At 42.3% G+C, this 17,308-nt stretch overlaps 1 protein-coding gene across 2 annotated transcripts in view; it reads right to left on the reverse strand.

Annotated features, from left to right (window-relative positions):
- The window catches only part of LOC121438786 (WD repeat-containing protein 7), a 280,932-nt gene extending 269,949 nt beyond the window's left edge, over positions 1-10,983 (reverse strand). For both annotated transcript variants that reach the window (XM_041639215.1, XM_041639214.1), the window contains exon 1: positions 10,795-10,983. The gene's annotated coding sequence lies outside the window, so the exon portion shown is untranslated. The remainder of the gene's footprint in view (positions 1-10,794) is intronic.
- Positions 10,984-17,308: the final 6,325 nt, after the last annotated feature.

A 17,308-nucleotide genomic window follows, 5' to 3' on the forward strand; every position in this document is an offset into this window, starting at 1 on the left:
CAAGCCTCAGGATCCATGGAAACCAAAAGAATTGTATATTCATGAAAAGGCCAAAAGCAAAACTATTACACTAATGGGTAAAATAATCTGTTAGTTTATTAAGTTTAATAGGAATGCTTGAAGAAACTATGTTACTAACTCTCCAAAGCATGTATGTATACTAACATTTTCTAACTAGTACTTTCAGGGGAAATATTTCAAACTATGGCATTATCTTATAAATAGAAACAATTCAATTCTAGATGCTTCTATAAACAGAAAATACAGAGCGGGGGCGATGGTTCAGTGGAGAAGGCACTTGTACAAGTGTAAGGGTCTGGAAATGTAATGTACATTGCTTTGTCAAACTGTCACGTGCTGTTTGAGTTTCAAGGGAAGATGGCTCTGGGCTCTGGAAGCAGGATTGACCCTGTCTGTTATTTTAGATCCAAGTATGTTTGTCTTAAAGTATTCTCTAAGGCTGCTGTCCCTACTTCTGTGAAAAAGAGGGACTCAAACATAGTGCTCTTTAGAACTGCTCAGGAAGCCCTTTCCAACAGAGGTGACCGTTGTTCATCCCGGGATGTAAAAATGTGAAAATGGAGTCAAAAATTCAGCCATGAGAATTTCATTCATGGAAATAATGTTTAAATATTAGATAGTAACATATATGTATCATGAAAATTCACCCTAAATATTTTTAAATACAGAACTTAATAAATAAGAGTGTGGGATTTCCCCCTCTGTATGCTGTGATCACCATTAATGCATAAAGAAAACTGGCTTGGCCTGATAGGGTAGAATAGAGGTAGGCGGGGAAACAGAAACTGAATGCTGGGAGAAAGAAGGGCAGGCAGAGTCAGAGAGAAGCCGCATAGCCCCACCAGAACCAGAAGGAACTTTTCCCGGCACGCCACAGCCATCTGGTGATATGCAGATTAATAGAAATGGGTTAAATTAATATGTAAGGGTTAGCCAATAAGAAGCTAGAGCTAATGGGCCAAGCAGTGATTTAATTAATACAGTTTCTGTGTGATTATTTCAGAGCTGAGCAGCAGGGAACCAACAAGCAGCCTCCTCCAACATAAGAGTTTTCTTCTTCAGGGTAATCACAATACCGCCATCGGTTACCATTATCACACAGCACCAGCAATATAGTCCATATTTAAATTACATCAATAATTTGTCTATAAAATGTCTTTCATATTTTTACAAATTAGTACATAAAACACTCAGGTTTTATGCAGTGTATTTGCTTGTAGTGAACTCAAAGTACATGTCCTTCCAAAATCTTATTGGAAGCCCCTGTCACCAGTGACTGCAAAGACAAGATCTATAAGAAAGATATGTTTTGTGAGGTCATAGGAAATGTCTCATGTGACCATGTTACTGAGAAGAAGACACAGCAGTGCTTCTGCTCCCTCTCCCTCACTTTAAGAACAAAGTGAAGCTGCAAACCAAGAGGACAGCCCTCAAGAAAAAGAAGCATCACCAGGCGGTGGTGGCGCATGCCTTTAATCCCAGTACTCGGGAGGCAGAGGCAGGTGGATCTCTGTGAGTTCGAGGCCAGCCTGTTCTTCTGATCCTCAGCACCAAGGTGCACAAACATACACGCAAGTAAAAGACACATACACATACTTTTTAAATCAGGTATAAGAATGCTAATTTCAGCCAGCAGGTGGTAGCACGTACCTTTTATTCCAAAACTAAGGAGGCAGAAGCAGGCAGTTCTTTGGTGAGTTCAAGGCCAGCCTGCTCTACAGCATGAGTTCCAGGACAGGCTACACAAGAAACCCCGTCTCAAAAAACAAACAAACAAAAAAAGAATGCTAATTTCTCTATACTATTGTTGTAACATTTTTTATTGTGTAGACAGTGTTCTGACTGCAAGAATGCCTGCATGCCAGAAGAGGTCACCAGCTCTCATTCTAGATGGTTGTGAGTCACCATATGGTTGCTGGGAATTTTACTCAGAACCTCCGAAAGAGCATGTAGCAAGAATAATGAAAAGCCAGAGATGGATATTGGGGTTCAACCTGAAAATCAGAAAAGCAAAACAGCCAGTCACTGGCTCTTACCTCTACCTCAGACCAAAAATGGACAATCGTGCCTCCACGAATCCTCAGATTGAGACTGAACTGAGACCTGTCTCCTCCCATTTCATACTCCTCTCTAGTGCTGGGATTAAAGGTGTACACCACCACTGCCCGGCCTCTCTGGCTAACTAGTGTGGCTACTGGGATTAAAGGTGTGTGCCACCACTGCCTGGCCTGTGTGGCTGACTAGTGTACCTGCTTTGCACTGACCTTCAGGCAAGCTTGACTTATTAAAATACAAATAATATACCAGTATAAGAGCAGCCAATGCTCATCCTTCCAACCCTTTTTGCTGTAACTTTCAAATGCAAAACAAGATGCATTTCTATCTTAGGAAAATGGGCATTTCCACAAAGGCGTCGATATCTTCTCGGTCTGGGTACTTTTTGTGCACCAGATGGGCCTCCTGTTACTCACAAACAAAGACTCAAATTCCCCCATGAGAGTGCACATGTGTGAACTAAGGCGGAATACAGAAAGCAGGGACTAAACTCCTCAGAGCTAAATGTACTTGCCAGAGCAATAGTGAAAACAAGAAGTCTGCAAAGGTGTACTTGGATCTGCAGAGGGCATTCCTACATTATTTGTCAAAAGAGCGTGTCCAAGTCAAGATCACTGTATGGTATCATCAACAAAGTGACCACCAAAATTACGAATTTTTGAGCCAGACGTGGTGGCACATGCCAGCCTGGTCATCACAGTGATTTCCAAGATTGCCAAAGCTACACAGTGAGACTACCTTAAGAAAACAAAACAAAGAAAAAAAAACTAGAAGAAAACGAGTTTTCCTTATGCCTGTGCCCTTCCTACCAATTTATTAAAGACTTGGAAAACCTGAGGCAGACAGTGAATGGTGCGGGATAATTGTCTGTATTCTGTCAATCATGTTTTAATTAAATGCTGATTGGCCAGGCAGGAAGTATAGGTGGGTCAACCAGACAGGAAGTAGAAGCAGGGGGGATAAGAACAGGAGAATGCTAGGAAGGAGGGAGCCCATTCCTCCCACTCCTGCCCAGACTTGGAAGAAGCAACATGTGATCTGCCCTGCTGTGAAAGGTACTGAGCCACATGGCTAACGTAGATCAGAATAATGGGTTAATATACGTGATAAGAGCTAATAAGTAACCCGAGCTAATGGGCCAATCAGTTTATAAGTTATGTAGACCTGTGTGTAATTTTCTTTGGGGCTTGCCAGTTGTGGGGTACTGGGCGGGACAGAAACCCCAACAAGCAAGCCCCCTCATGTTACAAGTGAAGAGAGAGCTAGGTCAGGAAACACAGAGAAGCATCCCAGTACTCAGCTGCTTCCCTAAAAAAGCACTTCCGGAATATGGGAGCTGTGAGGGACACCTTCTTCCCACAGCACACAGCTGACAAGACCGTCCTTTCCTATTTGGATGGCAGGAACAATACTGTTGATGAACATGACACTTTGGGGGTTGCTATGGTGAAAGAAGTTCCAGTACTCAAGAGTGTGTGGAATGAGCAGATGGTAACACGCAACACACTCATTTCTTATTACTGAAACAGCCCTAAATGCATGAGTGAGGCATTTTGAAGACCTGCGTGGCTATCCTCTCAGAAATAAACCACAATTTTAAAAGGCATTCACAGATTTTGAAGCACAATAATCCTGTTTTAAAAGTCTGGGCTGCCATTAATTGTCCAAGCATCTCACTGATACTCCATCCATCACCCGTCGGCAACAACTGTAGTAGTTACTGATTTGCCAAATGCAGAACATGCCTGCCAGCTCTTACTCTCCAGAAGAAATAGATTCCACTTAGTAGAAGGAACTTGTTTTCTTCCCTTGCCTCTCACCTTCTCTGCATCTCCAATCATTTCTACTATTTCTCTCCTAGTATCCTCAAACTCTAAATTGAGCCCTAAAACTTTACCACATATAAACTAAATTGCGCAGAAAAACAACCCTGGTAGAGGTTAAAATGTCTCAGTAAATCAGAAGATCAGTAAAATATGCTGTGTAAGTGGGAAGGAATGAGAGTCACCTTGGCTGGAGAAGCAGCAGCTCTCCCATTGGCTGGCTCTAAACTCTGAGGATATAGGTAACCTAAGTTACAGCATTCAGATTTACTTTACCTTCCTCCTTAGAGACCACAGACAAGGGCTCTGCCTAGCTACAAACTGCTCTGGCTAGGCCACCAATGGCCTCCCAAGCTAAACAAAGCTCTCGTTTTGTTCTTTATCTTAACTAATCTACCAGCCGCATTTGACATGGTTCACACAGCCAACTTGAAAGACTTCTTTACCTGGCCTCCATGTCTGCATACTCTCATGATTTTTATTCTATTTTTCTACCCTAGTTCCCATTCCTCCTCCTTAAACACATGTGTGCATGCATGTATGCATAAAATCTAGCCCTTGCCTGGTGGCAAAGGTGCAGCAATGTGATCCTGGGTCATGGTGCTGAAAGTGGCATGCGGTGCTCTTGGGACCCATTCTGCTGGTGGTGTGTAAACTGACAATGGGAATGGATAGCAACAGAGAATGGGACATGGAACTGTGGGAATCAGCAACTGTGCACAGGAAGCTTTGGGGGATTCTGATTGCTGAGGTCTACCTGAAGATAGGCCAAAATTTAAAGCAAGATGAACTGCAATGCTTTAAAGAGTGTGAAGGCCGCAGTGAACTCTACAATCCTGTAGGAGAGGCAACTGAAGTCAATGAGGCACTCTGCAGAAAACCCGAGCTCATCAACGAACCGATCCTCTTATGCAGATGTCTAGGTGATCGTGACACTGAGCAATCCTTCAGAACTGAATGAACTAATGAGTGACGAAATGTGTGAGAAATATGTGAAACCCACTAAGGAGTGAGCATGGCACGCACACACACACACACACACACACACACAGAGAGAGAGAGAGAGAGAGAGAGAACAAATAAAACAGTGTGACATTGGCCTCAACACGATTGTCTTAAATTAGTGCTGTATAAAAGACTTGAAATAGTTTGTAGCAAAAACGATGGAAAAGAAACTATTCTCAACAGTGCTATTAAAGAACCCAACTTTCTAATGTGTGCAGATAAACACAATGTGCACTGCATCTTTTTATAATACCCTAGCCTACGTATTTAGACTAGGGGATAAAATCTGGGGTTTAGAAATCATGAGATTATCTATATTAAATAATGGTTATGAAGCCGGGTGTAGTGGTGCACCAACCTTTAATTCTAACACTCAGCAGGCAGATCTCTGTGAGTTCGAGACCAACCTAGTCTACATAGCAAGTACCAGGCCAGCCAAGATACATGGTGAGCCCCTACCTCTCTTGGCTAGAATTTCGACTGCTGTGACAAAACACTATGACCATAAACAACTTTCGTAGGACAGGGTTTATTTCACTTATATTTCCATATTACAGTCTATCACTAAAGAAGTCAGGGCAGGGACCTGAAAGCAGGAACTGATGCAGAGGCCATGGAGGGGAGCTGCTTATGGGCTTGCTCCTCATGATTTGCTCAGCCTGCTTTCTTATAGCACCCAGGACCACCAGTCCAGAAGTGGCACTGCCCCAAAATAAGCTGAGCCCTCCCACATCAATTATCAGTCATGAAAATTCCCCACAGGACAATCTGGGGGGTGGGGAATTTTGTCAGTTGATGTTCCCTCTTCCCAACTGATGCTAGCTTGTGTCAAGTGAACGTAAAATAGCCGGCATTCTACTGGGGTTGAAGGGTGGTTATAAAAGTTCCATACTTCAGGACTTTGGTTAATTGGAAAGCCCTGGGAACACAGAAAGTGTGTGTTACACAGCGTCAGACGAAGGGCAGTCTTCCTTAACTTTACCATGCGCTGCATTGGCTGCTGCTGCTGCTACTTTTACAAAAAGAAGCAGCAGCTTTGCAGCACAGTGGAAACAAATGAAACATTCATCCTCTTCAAAAGAAAGTATCGTCTATACACCGGCTGTTCTCCCACTCGTTTAGGGCTGGCTTCTGAACTCCAAACTCCTGGGCAGAACTAAGTTTCTGAGAGTTAACATGCCCTAAAGTGAAACCCTAATATTCTCCCTCTGAAACCCTTCCTTGCAATTCCTCCACATCTGGTGACTATGAACCTCCTGAAACTCGAAGAGCCCAGGGATCATCTGCCCTCTCTGGCCTCCACTCTCATACACATGGCATTCCCTCACACAAACATACACACTACAGAAATAAAAGTGAGAGGCTGGGCGGTGGTGGCGCACGCCTTTAATCCCAGCACTCGGGAGGCAGAGGCAGGTGGATCTCTGTGAGTTCGAGACCAGCCTGGTCTACAAGAGCTAGTTCCAGGACAGGCTCCAAAACCACAGAGAAACCCTGTCTCGAAAAACCCAAAAAAAAAAAAAGAAATAAAAGTGAGAAAAGTAAGCTGGGTGTGGTATCACCAGCCATGAATCCTAGCACTCGGGAGACAGAAGCCAGACTGGTCTACAGAGAATCTCAGGTCATCGTAATAATAATTCTTAAAGGGCAGAGAAAGAGAGAGCATAGCATCAGAGCAGGCACAGAAAAATAAACTACAGGAACAAGATCCAGTGTTGGAATAAATGTCAGAGGGTAGCATGAAGTAAGTGTGGCACTATTATTGGGGGGGGGGAGAAGCACACAGGAAAACTGACACGTTGTATGGAAAAGAAACTGGATCACAACCTGTGACATACAAAAGAGCAGAGAACGGGTATCCGAGGCTCTATAAATTTGAAAGAAAACTATGAAATCAGTAAAGTGTAACAATGAGGAATAACTGAAAGATTCGAGAAAAACTTCAGAAATGAAACTATAACCACAAACTAAATGCAGGGGAGAATCTATTCTGTTGAAATTGAAAGTGTCTGTTCAGCGAAGTGCATCACAGGAAAGTTACTAACGAATGGCATATTGGGAAGAGATACGTTTGCAATACTTACAGGACTGGTGTCTAGGAAACACCAGTCATGTTCACATGAACAAGTTCAGATGGACCACACACATCTGTGCTAGGATCTGGATACAGACAGAATAGATCTACCAGGGTTTAGTGCTGAAACTTAATCCCCATTGTAAAGCAGTGGAAACTAATCCATGCTATTTAGAGGTGAGGCCCCTGGGAAATGATTGTGATTGGCTGATGTCCTCATGAATGGAGCCCGTTAACTAAACAAGGGTAGTTTTATAAAAGCAGGGAGGCCAGAAGATACACAGGCACACAATATGCATTTCCTGTCTCTGTCTGGATGATGCATGTGCTGTCTCCACACCTATGCACACATATGTGCACTTCCTGTCTCTGGCTAGACGATACATATGCCTCCTCCACACATTACACACACGTGCACTTCCTATTTCTGGCTGGACGATGCATGTGCTGTCTCCACACATATGCATATACATGTGCATTCCCTGTCTGACTAGTTGATACATGTGCTGCCTCAGTACCAGCTAAGAAGGCTGTTATCACAAAAGGCCCCTCAAAGTTGGACCTCCAGGACATCCACCGAGCAAAAATAACCCACTTCATAATACGGGGGGGGGGGGGGCGTGAAGTTGTGTTATTGGCAACAGACTAAGACAGAAACCTCAAAATAAAAATGGATGAACAGATGAATAGGCAAGTTTACAGAAAGAAAAGCCAGAAGACGATAAAAAGCTTATCAGAAAATGCTCGGTTTCAGGGTTGGGAAGACAGCATGTGGCAGAGTACTTGCCCAGCATGTTTGAGAGCCTGAGTTCAATCCCAGTACCACAAAGAAAAAAATTAAAACTCAAATTCATTGTAAATTGACATTTAATTTTATATTTAATCGTTTGGAAAAAGAGATGGGGTTCTGAGTATCTCTAAGCACCAGTGCACGGACAGGATATGGGAACCCCAAGAACTACCTTGCAGGAGCATAGACCTCTCCAGCTTACCCTACAACATAATCTGACAGAGCACCAATAAACATATGAATGCTGCATAATCAGGAAACGTCTCACAGACAACTAAAAGGCATGTTGGAATACTATAGTGTTAGAAAAATTAAGATGCTGTGGATAGCCACAAATGAAGCAGACAGATGAACCACAGCAAATGTACACTCTAAAATACCGCAGGGCGAGAGGCTAGTTTAAGAGCACTTGCTGTTCTTCCAACAACCAGAGTTCAGTTCCCAGCATCTACATTAGGTAGCTCACAACCTCCTGCCACCTTCAACTCCAGGAGATCTAATACCTACTCCTGGCTTCAGCAGGCTTGCATACGCACATGGCATACAGGCAAACAAATAAAAATAAATCTTTTTTTTTGGGGGGGGGTTCCAAGACAAAAGATTCTCTGTGCAGCCCTGGCTGTCCAGGAACTAGCTTTGTAGTTTCAAGGATCTCCCTGCCTCTGCTTCCCAGGTGCTGAGATTAAAGGCATGCCCCACCACCACCCAGCAAAAATAATCTTTTTAAAATAAAATAAAGAAATAAAGTAGCTTTCAGAAATTAGAAGCAATAGTCAATTTAGGGAAAAAAAGGAAAGAAACAACGCATAGCATGACATAAGCTCTGGGAATTAAAAATTTAGGCACTCCCAACAGTATGCATGTAGTAACACAGGCAAAAGGAGGTACCTTGCGTGCATTATACTGGGTGTCACTGGGTGAATAAGCAGGAGAATGGGAGTAAGAGTTGGAATACTAGGATAGAATATGAACGAGCATATAGAACTACCACAGTGATGAGTACTGAGCTTGGCCATCTCTACCTTATGTTCAAAATAAACTTCAAAGGTTCACCTCTTAACAGATAGCACACCACTAAAGCCCAAGGCCAGCCTACTTCTCTTGAGGTAGGTACTAAAGGTGTGAGTCACCACACCCTGCCTAACTCCCTTACTTAATGCTGAATTCTCACATGGAAAAACTGCAGTCATGATATAAGAAAATGTCCAGATTATAAGGCTTTGTACCCCAAATTTTAAGTTCCCCTGGGTAGGACTAAGTCTCTGATTCATCCAGTCCCCCAAATCTTTTGTCCTTCTAGGAAAGTAGAGTTCTGGAGAATTTCTAAATAGAAATTTTGACAAATTAACTTCCTACATAATTTTTCATTAACATTTGACAATAGGACATTTCTTTGTAGTGATGCTAGTTTGTCTCTTGACTTGAAGCACCAGAGATCTATCTACTGTTTGAGTAAAGAACAAACTAGATTTTCATTCTTTATAATAAAGTCAATTTCAATGCAAGATTTTCATTTCAGATCTGCCAACTACCTCCATATAGTCATAGGTTGCTTATAAAATGAAAAGCTGAAACAAACTAGAAATTTTATGCAACAAAATAGCAACAACTCAGTTTCTTTCATATAACATTTGATGGTTGCAATCTTGTGAAGAAAGCCCTAAGAATAAAAGTCATTGAAAAGAATCATAGCCACACATGGTGGTGTGTGCCTTTAGTCTCGGCACTCAGGAAACAGATCTCAGGCCAATCTCTGAGACTTTGAGACCAGCCTGTATTATAGTGAGTTCTAGGACAGCCAAAGGTATATAAGGAGAGACTTCCTCTCAAAAAAAGCAAAAATAGGCAAATAAAAAAAGAAAAGTTGGGTGATGGTGGCACACACCCTTAATCCCAGCACTCAGGAGGCAGAGGTAGGTGGATCTCTGCAAATTCAAGTCCAGCCTGGTCTACAGCCCTAGTCCCAGGGCAACCAAGGTTACTCAGGAAAACCCTGTCACAAGAAAAAAAAGAAAGGAAGGAAGGAAGGGAGGGAGGGAGGGAGGGAAGGAGGGAGGGAGGGAAGGAGGGAGGGAGGGAGGAAGGAAGGGAAATAATTTTAAAAAGTAGTTTACCTTTTTTTGTCCCGGGATAAATATTACAAGGTAAGGACTAGATAGCTGGTACTGAGTACTAAAGTCAGCCACACGAACACAGGCATATATCCTGTGACCAACCTCAACCTGCAAGAGTTGCAGAATATAAGAACTAGGGAATTCTGCATAGAACTTAAGGTGCAGCCATTGAAGGTGGATCAAAAACAGTATCATTTTAAAATCAAAGGCAGGAGCTGGGCGATGGTGGCGCACGCCTTTAATCCCAGCACTCAGGAGGCAGAGGCAAGCGAATCTCTGTGAGTTCGAGACCAGCCTGGTCTTCTACAAGAGCTAGTTCCAGGACAGGCTCAAAAAAAAAAAAAAAAAAAAAAAAAAACAGGGAAACCCTGTCTCGAAAAAAAGAAAGAAAGAAAGAAAAATAGCAAACATCCTGTCAAAGCAAGTCCTAAAAAATGGGCAATCAAGCGCCAGCTCCAAGATGTACCTCTTACAGGCGTTGTTGCCCTTAGCCAATAATGCCAACTGAACAGTAATACCAACAAGGAAAGGTAGATCCGAACATAGGCATCCCAAAGCAAGAACGCTGCCCCCAAAACACTGCCAATAAACACCCACAAGCATCGCAAGTCACCCGACCCACTTCAGAGTATCCCTGGGAGCCAAGCAGTCCACCTCAAGACTAGGGCCACTCTCACAAGCAATAAATGTCACCAGGCTAGGGGCCCTAAAGACACCCTGATGAGCTCCAACGCTCCTGAGAAAAGGCTCCTGCAGGTGACCTGAAGCACCACACAGAGCAATCAACCGTAACAATCTGACAGCAGGAACGATCCCCAGCCCGGCAGGGCTCGTGACCCTTGACCTCTGCCCCTGCCTTCCAAGGCTAAGTTTTTGAGCTAGGCTTTCTCTGAGAGGCTTCAGAGCTCCTACCTGTCAAAGCTTCACCTCAGGCGATAACCATGTCTGTTGGAGATGCTTTAGGCGCCTCCGCAAAGATGGCAAAGGCGTGGGCTTACGCGAGGAAAACCAGGCGGCCGTGAGTCCGGGTGGACGAACCCGGGGAGCCACACGCCCAGGTAGCCACCGTCACCCTGCCTGGGTTGCAAGGTGCCACCGCCGCTGCCGCTACCGCTGCTGCTGCTGCTGCAGTAAATCAGCTGACACCGGCCTCACTTGCCGTAAATCAGCAGACACCGTCCTCGACTGCCGTGAAGTGCCCTGCAACTGTCGCAAAAACGAGGTGGAGTGGAAAGGGCTCACGGTTTCTCAGCACTCCCAGCCGAAGTAGGCGTAGTCTGGTTACTATAGCGACTGGAACCCGCTGTAAGTGCGCCTCCGCCATGTTGGTTACTGTGCATCTAGTCTAAGGTCCCTTCTCACTTTCAAATCCTTTGTAAGGTGACGGAATAGCATACGAGGATGGAATGGTCATTCTAGGAAATCAGGTCTTCCCTGGACCAGGACACAGACACACTCTACCCTGGGAAAACATCCAGGTCTTCTTAACTAAACGCTGTGATGACTCTAGCCAGCCCACCAAGCTTACTTCTTATTTCTTGCCCTCATATCTCCAGCATTTTTGGTCAGTTATTTTTGACATTTCGGACTGAGGTAAGATGAAGTCTCAAAGTTTTGATTTCCTTAATTGCTGAGGACAATGAACATTTTTTAGCTGTTTCTTCGCTGTGTGTTTTGTTTTTTCTTTATGTTAAGTACAGTACAGAAGCTGGCTGCTATAGCTTATGAGGAAACATCGGGATACTGGTGCTTCTCGTATATTTCTGGAGTGAATATGTCCAGACTTGGAATAAAGTAAAGAAAAAGTTTGTAATTATCAGAAATAACAATTTTTTGATAGGAAGCCTTTTACCCACACCAAACTTCAGCATGCTTTTGGACAAATTAGTAGGGAATTATACTGTCTGAAAGAACTGATTCTGCTCTGCTCAAGAACCTTAAGGTCCCATGCTCTAGGTTAAGACCAATTATGATGTTGCTACTCAGTGTGTTCCTTCAGGTCACATCCCCAAAAGCCAAAGTTTACCTCAGACCTATTGATTCTGAAGCTTAATAAGAAAATTCTCAAGTGCATTCTTTATGCAGTAGCTTTCCAGGACTGCAAAATTCTCACCTACCTGAAAATCTACAGAGCTTATAAAGATGAAAAAATACAAAACATGAAATGAATATTTTTCCTATCTTTTTAACAAAACCAGCCAGTTGCAACAAATGCATTAATCTCTTTGGCTTCCTTCCATTCATTCATTCATAATAACCAACATTTGGGAGGAAGACGGACAAACCTAAGTTATTGATTGAGCTTGTTTTAACTTCCAAGACATCAAAGAGGTTATACTCATAACTGAGAGGAGAGAACAGAAGCAGCACTGAGGTGGGGGAAGTTTGACCAGTGTTCTTCTCTTCCAGCCCTGAGGACTTACCCGTTCTCTCTTATCCATAGGAGCATTGCACAAAAGCAGGCTTCCTCTATTCATGGAGTTCACTAATTTCTCTGTCTGGTTCTGTGTTGTGGGTAAGAAATTACTCCAGTCACTCTGGAAATCAGTGTTGAGAATTCTCAAAAAGAAAAACGTAAATCTAGCATATGACCCAGCTGTACCACGCTTTGACATATGCCCAAAGACTTGAAAACCTACTCCTCCAGTGTTATTTTTTTCATTCATGTTCTTTACTTCTCTGTCCACAATTGCAGGGAAATGCAAACCAAAATGGTCCATTCAACCAATGAATTTAAACTGATGAAGGAATAATGAAAATGTGGTATGTATACAGCTATTTTTAAAAAAATGAAATTTTCAGGAAAGTGGATGGAACTAGAAAAAGTCATATTGAGTGAAGTAACCCGGACCAAATAATAGTGAAGTGTGGGTGTGAGAAGTTTCAGTTGAGGGTACTGCTGACTGTAGAGCCCACAGAAAATTGACTCTCAACACCCATATGAAATGAGGAAGGAATGGGCACTGGGCGTGGTATGCATCACACTAGAAATCTCTGAAAATGTTTCCCTGAGGAGTGGTGAGACTTATCCACATCCGTTTGAGAATACAGTCTTTTTTAATATTTATTTATTTAATTTTATTTATTATGTATACAATATTCTGTCTGCGTGTATGTTGGTCAGAAGAGGGCACCAGACCTCATTACAGGTGGTTGTGAGCCACCATGTGGTTGCTGGGAATTGAACTCAGGACCTTAGGAAGAAGAACAGGCAATGCTCTTAACCGCTGAGCCATCTCTCCAGTCCCGAGAATACAGTCTTAAATTATCCTCATGTGGGGTTTGAGTCTAGTGGATTCTTCTCAAATTTTCTTGGAAATTCTAGGAAATATGAAACCAAAAGGCTTATGTAAATTGATAGAAAAATGATGACATGTTTTTGAAAAGTTCACCCATCAAAGCTTATTCTGCTTAGATAAATGATGGATTATTTGATACAGAAAGCCTAATTACTTGTTAATCTTTGTTTCAGCTGTCTGGATTTCTTTTTATAATTCTCATGCATATCTTGGTTTGCATATTTATTATTGTATATAATACTTGTAGTTATGAAGACATTCAGGCAAGAAAGGGGTAAGTTAGAAAAAGAAAAGCTAAGCTTCCATGAATATGTTATGTTGGTTTCTGTGTAACCCAGAGTGTAGCTCAAAGAGAAATACACAGATGCAAGTTTATCTGTCAGGTTTTTTTCACCAATAAAATAAATAGACATAACAACTATTCTGCTTGACTTTGTGGTTTGTTGTAAGGGGTGCTCACAATAGTTCACCTCCTCTAAGATAGGAATATGCAATGAGCTTTTACTTCGGAAGCTTCAAGCTCTAACGAATTCACTTTGAATGGTAAGCTGATTCTACTTATAATTCATTGAATTGCATTGACAGTCTATTAAAACCTCACTACTTTCAAGGGTGTTTCTCAGTCTTCATATTTTTGGTCTCTGGCCCTTGACTTTTATCATGTTCCAATTTCCTCTTTCTTTCTTAATGCCCCTTGTTTTTACTCCATGTATAATTGTCCTTAACTTCCCATTATAACCTTTTCTACTTATTGATTAGATCACCAACATTCATAATTTCAACTGTGACTTCTATCCTGGAAATTTTCATATATCTTTATCTGCAAAATTCTTTCTAATCTTCCAGACTCCAAATGGTATTTACACATTTAAATTTTTTAATGTAAGGCAGAGTTGAAAAATAAAAAAAAAATACCACATCAAAAATGAGTGACTGTGCATGGAAAGATGGATCAATGGATGGGGTGCTTGCCTCCAAGCTTGCTGCTCTGAGTTTGATCCCTGGAACTTGTCCATATGGAGGAAGGAGAGAGGTGACTTCCACTATATGTTCTCTGGACTTTACAGACACGCTGTGGAACATGGGCTTCCATATATACACACAAAATTAATAAATAAATATGATTTTGAAAAACCCAAGTGGGCCAGACAGTGGTGGCTCTTGCTTTTAATCTCAGTACTCAGGAGGCAAAGGCAGGCAGATCTCTGAGTGGAAGGTCAGCTTCAGGACAGCCAGGGCTATGGAGAAAACCCCTGTTTCAAAACTTTCAAGAGGACTCAGGGTAGCACACTTCTGGTCTCTGTGGGAGTGATAATAGGGAAAAAGAAAAGTAGCCCTGATTTTTAAAACTAAACGACCTCTATTTGTAGTAGGAAAGTGAGTCTTTGAGCTCACTAGCTAGCTATAGTATTTGTGCTTACCAGTTGTGTTAGTGCTAAGCAGTTCAGTGGTGCATTCTAGAGGCATAATAGGCCCCTGTAGGAATCATACTGTCCAAGCCCCCCTCTCCCTATAGGCATCTGTTGACACTCTACTGAGCAGAGTCTCTAATGTGAATATGAGATGCCCAATTCAGTATTCTCTCATCTAGACACATTGCACTTCTACCAGCAAGCCAGGTGTCCAGGCCAGTGTTTCTCACAGTGTTCCCAGTACTGTTGACAGCCAGGAGTTATAACTATTCCTAGCTAGGAAAAGGCCAAGAGCCGGGTGATAGTGGCACTTGCCTTTAATCCCAGCACTCAGAGAGGCAGAGTCAGGCAGACTTCTGTGAGTTCAAGGCCACCCTGGACTACAGAGGGAGTTCCAAGATAGCCAAAGATTCACAGAGAAACCCTGTCTCAAAAAAAAAAAAGTAAAAAAAGAAAGAAGAAAAGGCAAGGGAAGAGAAGGACATGAATTAGAAAATGGTATAACATAAGTTGTTTGGAGGTCACAGAACCTTTGGCAGCACTCTCTGTTTCTCCTATTAAGAACTCCATGTTTAGATCTCTCTAGCCCATTCTATAATTGGGCCATTGATTTCCTTGCTTTGTGTATTGAGCTTTGTGTATCTGGATATTGATCTTCTGATTGATGTATAAACCAGCAAATTCTGTAGATTTTTTCATTCGATTGGTTGTTTCTTTTGATGAACATAAGCTTTTTAGTTTTGAGCCCCCAGTTTTTGATTGTTGACCTTAATTCCTTAGCAAATGGTACCCAATTCAGAATGTCCTTTCCTACACCTGTATCTCAGGGAAGACCTGTCTGTTTTCTTCTAGCACTTTTAGTGTTTCAAGTTTTGAATTGAAAGTCTTTGACTAATTTGGGATAATTTTTATGTAGGAAAGTCAATTGTGCATGGGTCTACTTTCATTCTTCTTCAGGTGAATATTCCCTTTTTCTATCAGCATTTGTTAAAGATGCTGTCTTATCTTCAGTGTATACCTTTTGCCTCCAGTGACTGTAGTTATGAATGCCCATGCTTTAGTCTTGTATTTTGTTTCTTTGGTGTACATGTATATTTTTGTGCCAATATCATATTGTTTTTGATTATATATCTTGACATCTGGAAATCCTCTAGTATTCTCCTTTTGCTCAGTTTGCTCAATCTGTGGTGTTTTTGACTTTATATGAATTTTACAATTTTTTCAGATATCTGTGAAGAATGTTGTGGATATTTTGATTCAGATTGCATTGGGCCTGTAAATTGTAGGGTGGTCATTTTTATGTATTAATTCCTCTGACCCATGATCCCAGGATATCGTCCCACATTTTAGTGTATTTTTCAATATCTTTTCTCAGAGATTTTTGGTTTTTATTGTAGAGGTCTTTCACCTCCTTGGCTATGTTTACATAAAGATATTTTGCTGTCTAAAATGCTATTGGAAATGGGAGTGTGCCCATGATGTCTTCTCCATGTGTTTGTTGGTGGTGTCATTGCATGGCTTTAACAATCTGGTGTGTGAAGTGTCTCAGAAAGGGGGTCGTTATTTGATCTGTGGCCTCGTCACTTATTTCAAAAACACCTGGGTATTAGCCAGTGATAGACTCAGGACAAAAGGAGGGAGGGTTTTCCTTCTCATACCCCTCCCCTTTCATAATTAGCCATCCTGTCTTAACTTAATAAAACTGGTATCTTTCTAAGAAAAGGAACAGATGAGCCTGTATTGTGCATATGTGAATCAACAATGCAAAGGAAGTCACCTAAAAATAAACAGGACCCCAGGAAATTAATTCTTGCAGTCCCCCCCCCCCTTCTGTCACATTGGTTTCTACCAGTTCCCTCTTTTCTGGACTTCTAGTTTCTAGGCCCATGAGAGTTGCTTTGTGTAAGCCACTTGTTCTGTGGTATTTTGTTAACACAGCTCCAGCTGACTGTATTAACTAACTATTGTATAGTGGGCTTGAACATCCCTCCCACTCCAAACCCTCTGGCATCCTCCTCCCACTTCCCCACTCCACTTCATATCCCCCCCCCCCTTTTAAACCCACTGACTCTACAAGATTGAATTCTGAAGTGACGTTTCATCCTTTACTTTCTGTCACAAGTTCATCTTGTTTCCAACTTTCCTATTTAAATTCATCCATGCTGTTTGTCACTAGACTCCAGCTTCCTGAAGAAATGCCAGTGTCTCGTTTTTGTCATATTTGGATACATAATACTTTCTGAATGACCGCTCAAAGGGCACCCCTATGTAATGAAATCCGTAAAGAAACGTTTCTAACATCAATTTTGTGCGTGGGGAATTGGCCAGAATACAAGACAGTATCACTGTCAAAATTCTTGCAAAAGGTTGCCTTATGGTCTTAGGCAGCAACCATGGGCCCACGATGGAAAAAGGGGGAGGGAGTCCATCCTCAGTAAAATAACAACAACAACAACAACAACAACAATAATAATAATAATAATACAAAAGCAAACATCAGGTCAGCGAAGCTAGGGAATCAATTTCAAAACGGCAGCGGCACCGCCCACTCTCACAGCCCGTGCTTGTGTCTGCACCCGCGCCTGCGCCATTCCAGTAGCACAAGGCTCAGCTGAGCAAGCAAACGGAAGGCGCGGAAATGACGTCGAACACTCCAGCGCAGAGGCACCCTCCGCGCGGTGGCTGCTGGGTGCTGCGCGCCTTGTCCCTCTCGCT

This window comes from Microtus oregoni, unplaced genomic scaffold, assembly GCF_018167655.1.
Source record: "Microtus oregoni isolate MIOR12 unplaced genomic scaffold, Mior012 000057F_ref0000458, whole genome shotgun sequence".
Lineage (NCBI taxonomy): Eukaryota > Metazoa > Chordata > Mammalia > Rodentia > Cricetidae > Microtus > Microtus oregoni.